The sequence below is a fragment of the Dicentrarchus labrax genome, unplaced genomic scaffold, assembly GCF_905237075.1.
Source record: "Dicentrarchus labrax unplaced genomic scaffold, dlabrax2021, whole genome shotgun sequence".
In the NCBI taxonomy this organism is placed as follows: Eukaryota; Metazoa; Chordata; class Actinopteri; family Moronidae; genus Dicentrarchus; species Dicentrarchus labrax.
Genome location: NW_026136702.1, coordinates 17398683 through 17414527, shown reverse-complemented (window position 1 = coordinate 17414527; position 15845 = coordinate 17398683). Strand labels below are relative to the sequence as shown.

Below are 15845 nucleotides of genomic sequence, written 5' to 3'. Positions count from 1 at the left end.
AGGGCGATCATACTCTTAACACTGCTAGTTTAAGCCACAATAGATAAAACGTGGATAAAAGACTAAATAAAAATCTGCTCAGTTTTATTCCAAAATTCTATAAATGTAGAGATTAAAAAGTTAATTCTTGACCTTGGAAACAGTTGTTGACAATACTCAACACATGGTCCATTTAGTAGCTGTTAGACAATTTAAATTTTTTAATTTTAACTTTTAATCAAACGTGGATAAGAATCTCCATCTGCTGAGGAAGACTGTGTAATGTAACTGAAAACTCCAGAACAGCTATTAATGGACTTTATGGTGTTATTTGCAAGCTATAAATATATTTTTGATTAAAAACGAGGAAACTTGATAGTCAGGTTCAATATTGGTCTAGCTTACTGTAAATTAATAATATATTCCCTTGATACTAATACATTTAAAGTGTGAATTGACTTGTATGTTAAGTTTCAGGTGGAATACTATCATAAATCATAAAATACAGTCTATTCTCAGAGTGAAAGAAGGGTCAGATAGTTGCTTGTATACCTCAAGGGAGCTGTGGTGCAAAGTCATTTTTAATCTCTCGTTTCTGCTTTAATTCTCTGGATGACACATAGCAAGTTCTCACTTCTTCTGTAGCTACTCTTAACTGCCAAACACAAACCTTCAAATATATAAATATATTCCTCTCAGTTGAAAAAGTAACCCTCTTTAAAATCTTCATATTTCTGCTGAGTTGTGGATTGATTACCAAATATAGACCTTTGATTCATCTGATCGTCTGAGAAATCAACATGAATCAACAAGAAGGTTAAATATTCACTATGACTGTAATTTAAATAATAGTAAATAGTAATTTTGTGCAGCCAAATCAGCCTGATAAGACTGTTAAGGGTTAATGTTTTACTATGGTATTCAAAGTCATTTGAGGGGACTCCCAGGAGTCCTCCTGGAGTATCAGCCATGTGGTCCACAGCCAAAAATAATAATTACAGTGTGATTTCATGTAAGTCCCCTTACACCAGTTTCATCCCAATTATTTTAATTACTGAAATAAACATTTTGGGAAGACAACAAACAATAAGCTACATTCAAATGATTAAGAACACTTAAAGAAGGCAACTGACAACATTTGAAAAAAATGTTGAGTCACAACTTAAAGCTATCAGAATATTTCACTTATCTACATCTACATGTACAAAGTAATTAAACGGTGAATAATGTTTCGAATGGACTCATGACAACAACAGACATGTTGACACCATTAAACTTAAACCAAGACTGACGCCATAAAGCGATGTTTGGATGATGGTGCACCGAATTCCATGTGTAAAGTACGCATAAATGGTTCGAGCACGGGGTTGACATGACGGACATTTGCACCAACTGCAGCAGTTGTGAAGATACTGTAATTTAAGGTTTTAAAAGTACCATAAACTCAGGGTTCACAACATTCAAAGAGGAGGCTTTGCAAATTTGTCAGGTGTTTGTGGATAACATAACGCTTGTAGGGGAGAACTGTTGAATATAAAATGAACCAGGTTTTACAGTAAACTTCACAAGCTAGATCCAGTGTGTAACATTTACGAGGATCTACTGGCAGCAATGGAAGATAATATTCATAGGTATGTTTTCATTAGTATAATATAATAAATAACAATTGTTACATTTTTGTTACCTTAGAATGAGCCTTTTATATCTACAGAGAGAGCAGGTCGTCTTCCATGGAGTTCACCATGTTGAACCGCCATCTTTCTACAGTAGCCCAGAAGGGACAAACCACTAAATCCTACACACTGGTCCTTTAATCAGCTCAAATTTAAACTATCTCTAAAGGAGTGCTCAGAGGGAAGCTACCCTGTCTATTAAAATTATGTTTATATATAACCAAATGGTTATCCCAGTTAGGCTGTGCTGTCCAACGTAACCTCCGGCTGGATTATGTTCAGAGGTAACATTTTTTGAGTGAATGAAATAACACGTTACAATTGACCTATAATCGCAATGTTAATCAAAGGAAAAATTATTTGTGTATCCATCAAAAATAGATTTGAATCTGCTCCACAATGTAATGGCTTCTTCCTTGGCCCATGCTGCTACCTTCCTCCTCTTGAAAATCGGGCTAGTCATTTTTCTACTGCTGACAGGCAAACAAACAAACAAACTGAAATCCTAACCTCCTTGGCAAAGGTAATGAATGTACCGCCAGACTCCTGTTTGTGGTTAGGTTTAGGCAACAAGAGCACTTGTTAAGCGTTAGGGAAAGATTGTGGTTTTTGTTAAATGTTAAACACGTGTCTCCAGTCAGTGCCGACCTTTTCTGGATTGAACCAGGCAACAATGTTTCCCTAACCTTAAACAGGATCAATAATGCAGTTGTCACTACGAGTAGACATTGTATTGAGATATAAGATATTTTGGTGGAAAACAAAAGAAGTACGTAGTCAATGAACATTTTACTGACACGGTCCGCATTAACAGCTTGTCAGACATGTAATTTCACAACATTTCCTCATTATGTTGGTAAAAATTGTAATCTGGTCATCATTACATTTCTGTCAAAATGTATTTGTAGTTGCAATTTAGTTATATAAACAATTTCTGGGAGACAGGGCTAGAATAGTTGGGTTAGGTTAGGGGCTTAACCCAAGGTTAACCCAACCCAACCCCACGAATAGCGCAAATATTATCAATGTACAGTTTAAATAAGCGTTTACCCAAGGCAGAGTATGAATGACAGCTATCAGATACTGTATTTTTTAAATGTATGGGGGTGGGAGTGTTTAGTGTTCTCTACCCGGCAACAGAGCGCTGAGTCATCTCTGTCACAGCCCTCCCACACCTACCCACGCTGCACTGCTCTCGGTCTCTCTCAGTGGTGGAGATGCATGGCTACGGACATGATACCAAAACTAACTGCATCACTTAATCCAGGCCCACAGATGATAAAAAACACACATTTACCGTAAACGGGGGGAGCCTTGACGGAACAGGGCTGGCATAGGTTGGTGTGAGTGTGTGTGTGTGTGTGTGAGTGTGTGTGTGTGTTTGTGAAGCTTCTTCTGACAATATACGGAAACTGATACCAATTATAGATCATTAAGAAGAGTGTATAGAATGAAAGGGGTAAGAAAAACAGCAGAGAGTGAAAAAGAGAGTGAAAGAGATATTACAGATAATAAAACAGAGTATTATGCTGACCAACTCTTCTGACCAACCCTCGAGGCCACAGTTTGATGATACTGATTAAGACTCGCATTTATGAGAGTCAAGGTTAAAATGTATCATGACAGTCCAATACACAAGGTATCTGATAGAAAACAAGTCAAATGAGATTGACAGGTGTAACTAAATTAATACTTCAAATGGGTTCAGAGTTTGAGGACTGACAGCTCTCAAAAGTCCAGTTCTTAACAAACCCGCACACATTTGTATACAAAACAGGCTGGAACCACCACTGAGACATCAAATTATGTCAATTGTTTTTGCACAGAAATTAATGCAGGGGTTGGAATTAAAAAAGGGAATGGTCTGTAATGTTTTCCTCAAATGTAAGCCTTAAAAAGGACGCATATGTAAGGCATCAATAGGCTGACCGCAACCACTGACCCTCCTTAGTCTCTGACCTTGTTTTTTATTCCCGACTGAATGACCAATTCTGTGCTATCTATGCTGAAGAAATGGTGCAGACAAGAATGACACGTCTGTTACTTTTTCAGCTGTGCAGCTGGGAGCCCAAATTATACTTTCCACATCAGCGTAGCCACAGGGATCTGATCGACAATTTGTCATCTGCATGTCCCCAAGGTTCTGGACATGTGTCAGGACAGCCCTGTCTTGAACGCATCTATGTATAAAGACAATTCAGTGTTGTATAAAGTATCCACTGTGCACTGCTGTTCATGTCTGTTTGGGGTTTATTCAGGCCTCAACTACTTACTTTCTGTTCAAAGACTTTTGGTCAAGTGACCCAATAATAATAATAATAATAAGATTCTAAATATATTAATGTTGACTCAAATGGTGGTGCAGATCTATCCTTTAACTATTAGCTAAATCTGGTTCATCTTCCCTTTGTATGAGATTGATGTTTTTTATACATGGAATACCTTTGCATACGTCAATGGAAAGATGCTAAGTAGACACAATTTCACCTGGGGCGGTGCAAAGTTACATTAAATTTGAGCTATTTTTCATGTGAATCCCAGGGCTTTATGAATCTATTTCGTATATGTACAGAGATATAAGAGACTGGAGGCAAATACAGAGAACTGGATTTCCTGGTGACTTCTGACAACAGTCAAGTGCTGAGCACTAGCTAGCTTACAGCTAGCAGCGAATAAATACAGACTGCACACGGTCCAGCTGTGAAATTTGAACGAATAATTCAAGGCAAACATTGTTCTGTCTGAACAAACTTTAACACTAATGTTTAGCTTGCTAAGCAGTCAGTAGGCTAAGTTAGCAAAGCAGCTATTGTTGTGAGTTGCAACTCTTTCTGCTTCTACTGTTCTTCTCTGTTGTCAGAATTAAAAGTTACATTTAAAGGTAATAAAAATAATCAGAAAACATTTTTTATAACTTTTACATTAAAACAAATGGCGCATTGCTAACTGAATTCCCCTAATACACTTAGGAAGTGATGGTTTCATGACAGTACTAGCTAGCTAAGAATCAGAAAAACAAAGTCAAACAGATTACCACATAGATCTTTATCATGAGTGTTGCCCGCAAACACAGCAGAGTGACATGTTCAGATAGCACACAATTAGATGTTTGCAACAATTGCACACTAAATATGGCAGCCAGAGTGGGCCAATGTGAAGCAGAGCTGATTGTCAGATACACTGAGGCTGGCTAGATAAATAGATACACCTGATATGTGGTGTCTATGTTTTGACACTGCAAGAATTACAGAATCTACAAAGCTATTTGCCATTGAGGAAAACAAATAATGTATCTTCCAAGAGATAATTTACAAAAAAATAATTATTTCTATATATGGCGGCATTACCAACACATTATTACAGAACAACACCGTTGTTGTCAGCGTTGCCAGTGTCGTCACTTACAGCTAGCCCACTCAACAAAGACAAAATGTTGAATCTGGAGTACAGTACATGTGTTTTCGATCTCTCATGTGTACACTGATATACCATACTGCTCGTATAATCTTGATAATGTGCGTCAGTAGAGCTTGTGAAACTCTCACAAACGTCAGTAAAAGACTCATTCCTGTACACAGATGGATCAAGGTGATTATAGAGCTCCTGAGTTGGAGCTCTGATCACTTTCCATCCTAAGACAGCTGCTGTAATATCACCAGGATATTATAACACAGCCACTTTCACTTTAGCCCTTCACAGGTGCGGTCAGTGCGTCACACCATGACTACATGACTAAATTTGAAGAAACGGGCTACGTGCCAAGTACCAAATATAGCCGATTTTCACCGCAAACTGCCAACAAACTGAACACAACTGTCCTCACGGTGCTATTCGCTATCGCTGATTATCCACTGTGAGATTTTATATTACACTTCTTTTTTTAAACCATCGCTGCATCACTGGAAACCGCTTTTGTATGCAGTGTTATTTATTGATCAAGGAAAATCATGAACTATGATCTATTTACAAAAAAGGGGATTCATAAACTGCATTTTAAGTCTTAAGAGAAATAAAAATGATCTAAAGAAACAACATTTAACCACTCAGCGCCACAAAAAGTCAAATCCATCAAAGTTTGGAAAACGTTTGTAATATTTTCCGTCTAGCTCTTGAATGGCTGCTGCTCTTCAGCCCTCTGTTTTCTTAAGTCTTGCAACACAACCTAAAATCTGTATATTTTGTTTTACTGAACCATTAAAGCAGAAATAGTGATCTAATGACAGAGCAGCCCATACATTCAAATCTGAAAGAAGAGTTTCCTGGATCTGCATTCCTTCTTAACTTGATCAATACCAGCCAGTTTTAAAAAAGAAAAACTTTGTCCAGCTTGCTTTTACTCACCAGTTTCACCAGTCTTCATCCTCCTCTTCATCAGAAAGTCTTCACTAACAACTAAGAAGGGCAGAGAAAGAGAGAGGAAGAAGAAAAGAGAAGGAATGTTTTAATCACTCTGAAGGAAGCCAGTTATCATCCCACACACTCCTTCTCACAAAGACACACACACACACACACACACACACACACACACACACACACACACAAAGACACACACACACACACACAAAGACACACACACAAAGACACACACACACACACACACACACACACACACACACACACACACACACACACACACACACACACACAGAGAGAGAGATACCTCCCAAAGGTCAGGAGGAATCAGGAGAAGAGAGAAAAGAAGAGGGGAGACAGAGATTCAGAGATTCAGAGAGAGACAAGACAGAAAATGAAGAGTGAGAACAGAAAAGAGGAATGAATAGAATGTAGAAATAAAAGCAGATGACAGAGAGAGGAGAGTGCAGAGAGAGACTGGAGAGAGAAAGAATGAAATGCATGGTTTGGCTGAGTCATAGGTAACCACCACTTCCTCTAAAAGCTCTCTCTACTAATGAGTGGCCAACTTTCTGAAGCAAGCACACACACACACACACACACACACAAGAATCTCCCACTTAAGCAGCAGTATTTCCTCCTCTTTCAAACTGCTCTGCTATTTTCCCCTTTCCACACATATGGGATGACTGTATGTCTGTATATTTTGTGTGTGTGTGTGTGTGTGTGTGTGTGTGTGTGTGTGTGTGTGTGTGTGTGTGTGTGTGTGTGTGTGTGTGTGTGTTCCTCTAGAGAAAGCCTGAGAAGTCGACCCGTGAACTGACCTCACTGTGTGTCATGAGAAACAGTGTAATCTGCTGCTAAATTCAAAAATAAAGCAGCTTTTCCCTTTTCCCAGAATTCCCAGAGGCATGGTTTCTCAACTTTTGTCCATTCAGGGAAGGGTCACTGATCACTCTGCTTTACATCCATACTAGAACATCAGGAGAAATCAGGCTATACATGAGCTTTTTTGTCACTTTGAAATAACACATTGAGCAAATTAAGCATTGGCCTCGTAACCAATAGAAACACACTCTGCTCAATTCAGTAGGCTAATGTTACCTAACGTTACAGAGATACTGCTGTATAACTGAGTCATGACTGACTTTATAATCTTCTCTACTAGCAAGACTGCTACTCACAACATTTTAGCATTTATTATTATGCTGTACTCTCCTACACTAGCTTAGCATAAATGTGAGAAGCAGCTAATCTGACTATCTGTGCATAAACACAAATGTAAAAACGACTAGTGGTGTTCTTAGGGGGAATTACTGTATGTGCTGGAATTATTTCTTGACAAATACACAATTGTCTTCGGAGCAGCATCTCTGGCTAGTGCACGTTGGTAGATTAGCACAGTTTCAGTTTTAGTTTGGGCCTTTGTAACAACATAACATCGGGATGCTGCACACTTAACCCAGCTGTTCTTTGCCAAGAAAAACAAGAAAAACAAGCATATTTCCCAAAATGTTTAACTATCCCTTTAAGAGCACCCATCTGAGCTTTGAGGAAAAGTTCTATGATTTAAGAGGTTGTTTCTATATTTGAGATGGACATACTTTGCCTCTAAATTGCTTGTGTTGAAATCCTGTAAGCGCAAATTTTAAATAACTGTTCCTTTTGTGAGTGGAGCCACAGTACAGCAGCAGTCTGAACAACATGGCACGGCAAAAGTAAAGCTAGGTCAGTAGAGACGTGAAATCAAAACTGGAAGTTATTCTGATGGTGAAAGTGTAGGTTTAAACATCTGTGGGCCACACGCTTCAGATGTGGTGACCTATGTATCATGAATATGTCTGGAAACTGTTTAATTTTATTTCATTTTTTTGTCTAGTAATTTGTAAATCAGAGCACTTTAAAACATCTGTCCCCCTCACCCTGACCAATGTTATTAAATTTATTTTGACACAGCAGTAATGAGATAGATAATGTGAAAACAACATTACTGTATCATCCCGAGAACGTGTCATGATGTTGTCTGTCTCCTGTGATAGTCAAGGCCCTTGTACAGTCAAATGTAACCTTAGAGCCACTCACTCTGATAGAGTCTGATAAAGTTTTTTAGCTCTGCAGAGAGGCAACAAACACAAAATCACCCGTAATACCAACAAGTATGAATCCTGGATTTTACCACTACTCTGTATATTCACAGTATGAACCGGCCTGCCTGTTGGGGTATTGTGACACAAACTAATTCCTGCCCCATCCAGTGCAGTCTCCTCTCCGGAGGAAACTTTGTAAATTCACACATCCTCCCCTGCAGTTCCCACGCTTTTCACAACACACACGCACAAAAACTCTTGTTTAACAATAGACACACAGGCAAGTACAAACTTGGACATGATGCAATGTATAGCCTATGCATATTATCTGTAGTCATACTGGCAGTGACACAAATGGGGAATAGATTATTGCACCGGATGCCACTGTACTTCTGCCTGGTTAATAACATATACTATAAATTGCTTATGAACAGGATATGACAGTTATGCAGCATTACTGCAGCACTGCAGACTGTATGTGCCCATTTCTGGTAAAAGACCATCCAGCTGAAAGCCACCCTGCCTTATCACTGTAAATGATACAGTGTGTAGTAAGGCCCTCATGTAAATTCTGCAGCTCAATCAAATGACTCACACATGAACAAGACGAAGAATCAACAACCATTCTATTTTAGTGTTAATGCTATGATAGGTTATGTTTTTTAGGGTGTATTCAAGAGCTAAATGCTAACTTCAATATGCTAACATAATGACAATGACAATGCTAAAGTTCTCATGCTAACATTTACTAATTAGTAAAAACACAAAGTACTGCTGTGGCTGAATGTCGCTCGTTTTAAAAGGTGTTTGGTCATAAAGCAAAGTATTGTACAGATAAAGGTGGAGCTAGATGCTAAGTCAGGGGATCACCATAGTCAGTAGGATTAATTCTCTAAGGACCATGAATGTTTGTACAAGATTTCATAACAATTAAGCTTAACTGCTCAACTGAGAGATTTTAGTCTAGACCTACAAGGTCAACTGACTGGAGGAAATGCCAAAATTGCCATCCACAGAGCCACGCCGCTAGCATTGCTAAATATATTCAGTACATGGTACTTAGTTATTGAAAGTCACTTAAGAAAAATAGCCAAACATAGACACTGGGAAAACCACTGACCCTTTTTGACCGTTATAAAACCACCAGGGGGGTAATAAAAATGAAATGAAAATGTCTTATATTATTTTCATTCCTGACTTGCAGTGTTACAGATTCAATGTAACAAAGAGGAGAAAGAGAAAGTAAGACTTTGAGAAATGCTGGCTCATCACTGTGGGAGGATTGTGGGAGATTGAGTCTATAGATGAGTCAAGGAGAACCCATTATACATGATATCACAATGAATGCCACATGGGTCTATCTTTAGTATCCATGTAGGAATCAAACCTTCAACCCTCACAAAGTTATGTGCCCATGCCTATATAATATTAAACAAAATATATAACATTGTACTACTCTAATTTAGATGTATTTATTTGGCTTTAACTATGTAAAGGTGTTGTCTTTTAACTCCTGGTTTCGCTTAAACTATAGTTTATAGTAAACATGGCTGTGTTTATACCCCCATGAACAGCTATATGGTAGAGGACCCTAAATGACGTCAGTTACTGAAAAATAATCTGAAAAGCATGCAATAGAATTGTATTTTGCACATTTTTAGCCATTAATAAACAAATTCTTCAGTTGAAGACGACGATATACTAGACTAGCCCTGGTTTCTTATAACTAAAACAGCTGCTAAACACATAAAAACATGTCTGGCTCACGTGAACATTTTAAGTAATGAAAGGAGAAGAATTTAACTGTTCTTTATATAAAAACATTGAGTCTTTCAAGGCACTGAGCAGGATTTTCCTCCTTAAAATACCATATAATTACTTTTCCTACAAAGTTATTACTTATGGCTGGTCACTCCGTCGGCATCTGTGTCTGCAGAGACCCTGCCTTGTGCCTGTATGACTGCTGTTGTATTATTTCTGGATGTTCAGGACATTTTATCTGCCCCTGGACAGTGGTTGGGTGAGCCTGCAGTGGCTGAAACCAGTACCACAGAATGCCTCTTATGAGAAAATTTGTCTTTGAAACAGCAATTTCCCATTTTTATGGTTGCTGAGTTACATTAGCAAAACATTGCTCACTCACTTATCCACTTACTTATATCCAGCAAATACAGGTTAATATGGCATCTAACAAATGTAAGCCAGTATTCACTTGTCCTGAACGTCATAAAGTAGGCATCTCATTTTTAGCCAGCAAATACTGATTTTTCTGACCGTCCTTACATTTTTGCTTGTGTTTTTAGTTTTGGAAAGGCGATTTAAAAATGACCAAAACCTCTGAACGCTTTAGATGCAGATTACTGTACTTACTGCGTAACAGTAGGCCTTGCCTAGTTACGGTTGCTAAGTTCTGATTCGACTAGCGAACAGTTCAACCCACGTAAAATCCAAGATGGCATATAATAATCTCACACTCAGCAGCATTGCACTCAGGTGCTGCCACTGAAGAATGAAAGCTGAAACAGTCTTTACATTAGTATTGACTCATTTAAGCACTCCCATGTGTCTGTGTTGAGTAACCAGCAATTTCTTCCACGTCCTCACTCTGCCGTCCCAGTGACTCAGCATGTGCAAGGGAGGCTAACCTCTGACCTCACTCCAGGGTAATTGCCAATGGAAGAGTGGGCTGTGTCACTTCCTTTAGCAGCCCCTTTCCCCCTCCTGTGATGTATATTTGATGAGATTTAACAATGTTCAGAGGGTTTCTGGACAAAACGGAAAACCCGAACCTGTCTTATGTTGTAAAATAGGCTACATAATGTCTACAAAACTAAAGAAACAGGGGTGAGAAGAGCTGGAAATTAACATAATAGGTCCCCTTTAAAGTCATAATATTGCAGAAGAAAGAGACACTTTATTTCAGCAGAACATTTCCATCAGCCCTTTTCTCCCTTACTTTTTTCCATTTCTTCAAAACAACACTTCCACCTCTGTCCTCTGGTTGCTGCTGTTGCTGTTTTGACATGAAGTGGAACAATTTGTCTGCTGATGTTTTACCATGGAAACATGAGGACATGAGGACTCATTTTCACAATGGGACCGAACCAGAAACATCCACCAACACAGTACAGCAGTTCTGCAGTAAACAGAAATTTGTCCGGCTTGACAAATGAACTGTGGCTAAGGTATGGTTAGGTTTAGACAACACCTGGTTAAGGTTAGGGAAGGAGGGATATAGTTAATAAAAAACACAAACTCAAGTCTTCCGCATTAATGGCAGACTCTCCCATCCACCTTAACAACCTTTTAAGGCTAAAGAATATGCCTGAAACAAACTCGTATGCATGTTGTCCGACCATGTCTGAAGTGTTGTGTGAAGAATAAAAAACAACAGAGCTTGAGAGAGCAGTTCAAGTCCAGTATACATTCTCACCTTCACACTTTGTCAAACATTGTGTGAAGTGGGTGTGATTGTTGGATTGTCAGTTTCGGACAGCTACATAAATTGTCGGGCCCAAATCCTGCCGTCGAAAAGGTGTGTCGGGGTAGGGGTAGGATCTCAGTGCTGTTTTAAAATCTCACTTGCACTTTGGATGAAGCATACTGACCCGTTTACTTCCCTACATGTAGGGCACATTACTTCTTGCATGGGTACCTAACGTTTGTCACTGCTGAGTCACCCAGTCGTCGTCAAGTGTAATTCTGAGAACCCTGTGCTGCACCACAGTAAATAATGCTACGGCATTCATTACTGATACAACCACAGTGCAAGCATCAACTACTGTAAATTACTGTGACAAAGGCACCTACACAAGTGAGTCATATGAAGTTGAATGGGCAATATGTCAGCTTTTGTAGAAATCTAAAATCATTTTCATAAGCGAGTTTACAAAGCAAAATAAGGCAAACAGAGCAACACAAAGACCGACTGACTGGCTGTTCTGCATCAGTTGTAAAAATATGAATGTAAAAAGTGAAACTCTCCAAGATATGGAGACACCAAATATACTGTATGAAAACCGCATTATCAAAGACGAATAGTGGTCACTCATCAACAATGACGTAATGATAATTACAGAGCAACAGAAACCAGCTACAACCTCCAAAAGGACCGTCAAGACAGTCTCACCAAAACCTTAGCACTGCCTCAGGCTTACATTACATTGTAGTGTTTATTCTATTTTCTCTGCCCCTGCAAAATGAATTCCCTGCCTCACCTCTGTCGTCTTTCCTCCCACATTCTCCCCACGACAGTTGCCTCCTCCTGCTCTATCCACTCTGGGAGAGTCCAGTCTGGGTCTAGGTCATGACTCAGTGGGAGCAGAGGATCTGACTCACCTCCCCTTGAGTCTAAACACTATTAGTTTCCAGGTGGTACACTGAGACGCTATTGTGTTTCTGATTAGCCCACTGAGACAGATGGACAGATGGGGCGGAGGGAGATGAGTGAGACACTTTTCCCTCAGAAATAGTGGGTTATCCTGTGTCGGTGTGGGAAATTTTGTATATCTGACAATGTCTTCAGGGTGGCTCTATGGATGGCAGTGTGCGAGGTATTTTGGTGTATTCCCAGATTTGTGTGTGTGGTCCCCTGGGCTTAGTGTATGGGACAGAAAAAGAGAAAATGTGTATGTGTTTTCACTATGATTAATGCCAGAGTGAGACAACCAGGGCTGCTCTGCAGGTGGGATCTGTTTGTCTCCACCTAGGGTCCAGTAGTGTCTCAGTCTTCAAGTTTCCAAGGTCTCACACCAATACATTTACTTGTTTTAAATTAACCAAATGATTAATCGATTAATCAAGAAGATAATCTGCAAATTAATTAACAATGAAAATGCAGCCCTGGTATAAATAAACAAAATATGATGAGTTTGTAATTCTTGAATCACTTCAGGAGTTAGTCTGTGATAAAGTGATCTTACAATGACCATAAGGGATATTTCCAGGGTGATTCAGTTCCTAAAGTGCTTTTGCCAAGTTTCATCAGAGCTCTATAGAGACTATGAGCCTGTACCCTGTTCACAGTCCTACTTTCCTACATGTCATTAATTTATATTAATGAGCACAGCAAGCCAGACAAGACCGGCAGAGGCGTCTGGCTTTTGTTTGTTTCCAATCAGAAAGTGGAAATTGAAGTTTCCAGGTCACTCCGTGTCTGACTTTCACATTTTGTTTTCCGAAAGAAAACTTCCAATTAGGCAGTGTCTGTTGATCACAACCCAGTCAAACCAAAAGTCAAACTAAACAGACTCTTATGCCTGTGTTTTGTGTGGGAAATTAAATGGAAATTGAGTCTGCATCTTAAAAAGGTCCAGTATGTAACTGTTTATTAGAAGGGCCATTAGTGTATAATCACCTGAAAACAAGAATCATTGTGTTTTCGTTACCTTCAGCTGTTTTTATGTACAGGGAGAACAGGTCTTCTTCCATGGAGCCCCGCCATGTTGCACTGTGCCACTGTAGTTTCTCCTACATGGTTGGAAGGGGAGCTATATTCAGTTGGTAGACCTCTGCAATGTCACCACTACATGCAGTCAAATCCTACACACTGGTCCATTAAATAAACATAGTCTTTTTTTAATGGGAGTCTTACACTTACTTTGAAATATTAACTTTCAAGAAGAACTAAGATGAAGAATCAACAGCAACTATCTCACACATGATAAAAGCAAAAAAAAGCATCACCAATGAGGTGAAATAGTATAGAAATTGGAAATTGAACCAATTTACTGTGTCTGCACAACATTGGGAGGAAAATGATTGTCATCCTGAGCCAGAGTACATTTAAGAACAAAAGGAACGAAATCTGAAAAATGTGAAATGTTATATTTAAAGATATAATAGCTGATTTTGTTGTTGCCTCTAGCGCCCAAGTACTGTATGTCCCCAAATCTCTGCAAGGTCTCCCAGGATTAAGTATTAAACCCCCCCACGTTTGACATTTGTGGCTTTTAGTGAAATATGTTGACAATTGTTGGATGATGTGTCCTGAAACTTGGTTCAGACATTCATGGTCCCTTCAGGGTGATCCCCATCTACTAACATTATCAAGGTTTGGTTTATGACCAAATAATAAACCACTGAAATTCTCATCAGACTCTGCTGTACGTGATAGTGCTAATTAGCAAATGTAAGCATGCTGAACATGATAAACATTATACTTGTTATGTTGCATTGTCACTGTGTGAGGATGTTAGCATGCTGACATTAGCATTTAGCTTAAAGTTGTGTCTGACATGGCTGTATGCTCTTGGTTCTGTTTTCCCTGTGTTGGAATGACCTCCAGGAAGGAGCCAGTGAGTGTGTGATACTGTTGATTTTCAGTGAAATACTCCTTTAAGGAATATTCATCTTTAATTAGTAGGGCCCTGAATAGGTGCAGCTGCCCCTCTGTCCTACCAACATTGGAAAGCTTCAACTGCTGCTCAATCAATATTCACTAAAAACGGATGCATGCACCCCCCCCACACACACACACACAATTAAACTAATGCATTGCTACAGCTGTCTCTGCCATCAGTAAGCTGATCTACTGTGTGAAACAAAACCTGACTGCTTCTCACTGTCCTCCTTCATTGTTATCTGTAAGTATGCCAATCAATATCGCCAGCTGACACCCGCAAATCAATCAATACCACCCATTCCTCAGGGGACGGGGTTTCAAACATTCACCCTCTGGAAATGACAGAGGTTGAAAGAATCTACTGATGGTGCTGGAGGGCACAAACACTAGGAACCTTAATTCCAGCGCACAGACGCTGGGGATGATGTGGAAAACACTGCCCTCTTCTGACAACAGCCCAGTATTTATTTATTTATCTACTTTTTAGAAGTCAGTGAGATGTTCTGAATAAAATAGAGCCTTCAAATATCTCCTAAAACGTTTTGTGGTTACATTTATTAAATTATATTATAATCTTAGCAATTTCCTGTTAATAATGTAATCTTAGGTGCATTAAAAAGCATGTTCTGTGCAGTTTAGAAATGTCATATAACAAGATCTAAGTGTGTTAAAGACACTTTATATAGATACTTGACTTTCTTGTTTCAAGGTCCAAATGCCCTTTAGGTAAATCAGGATTTAAACCTTACAAGACTACAAAGAGTGACAATCAGTCAAGTACAATTCAGCAATTAATGAACACACAGAATGTAAAATTATATAAAATAACTGGAGAGGAATAAAATGTGGTTAGTAACAATAAAAGGTTTTTTTTCTTTTAAAGAGTGATTTAAAAGGTTTAGGGACCGTTTGAAAATTCTGCAGCTTTCAAACAGCAGGTGGAGGCAGAGTGGTCCTGAAGGTTTGAGGCTGAAAGGTTGGCTGCAGGAGCTGGGTTGCATCTGCTTCTGAGTAATGATTACTATATGCATAATATGCTTCTGACTGATATTTCACATTTAAATCAAAAAATACGTTCCAAAATAGTTCAGGTGAAAGAAAATGCATAGCCATACTCCCTTTTGACCAGCAGTTCAAAAAGATATTCACTTTACTATCAAATAAGAAAGAGATACAGGAAGTGCTCACAAGTGAGAAGCTGGTAGATGGGAATAATTGGGATTTTTGCTTGAAAAATAATAGAAACAATCAATTCTTAAATTAGTTGCAGATTAATTTTCTGTTGATCAACTATTCGATAGTCAATTAATCGACTAATAGTTCTGGAGATTGTGTCACTGCCCAACGGTGTGACTGTTCATTCAATATTATCCTAATTACCAGCTGTGCTTTTATATACCAAAAGTTAGA

General features: G+C 38.9%; 1 long non-coding RNA gene across 7 annotated transcripts in view; it reads right to left on the bottom strand.

Moving 5' to 3' along the window:
* The window catches only part of LOC127377604 (uncharacterized), a 77025-nt gene that overhangs the window by 51510 nt on the left and 9670 nt on the right, over positions 1 to 15845 (bottom strand). For 2 of the 7 annotated variants that reach the window (XR_007887721.1, XR_007887717.1), the window contains one exon: positions 5994 to 6044. This is a non-coding gene — a long non-coding RNA (uncharacterized LOC127377604). Of the gene's footprint in view, positions 1 to 5993; positions 6557 to 13479; positions 13562 to 15845 lie in introns of those variants that run through there. The other 5 variants (XR_007887716.1, XR_007887719.1, XR_007887718.1 and 2 more) reach the window with 5 other exon arrangements.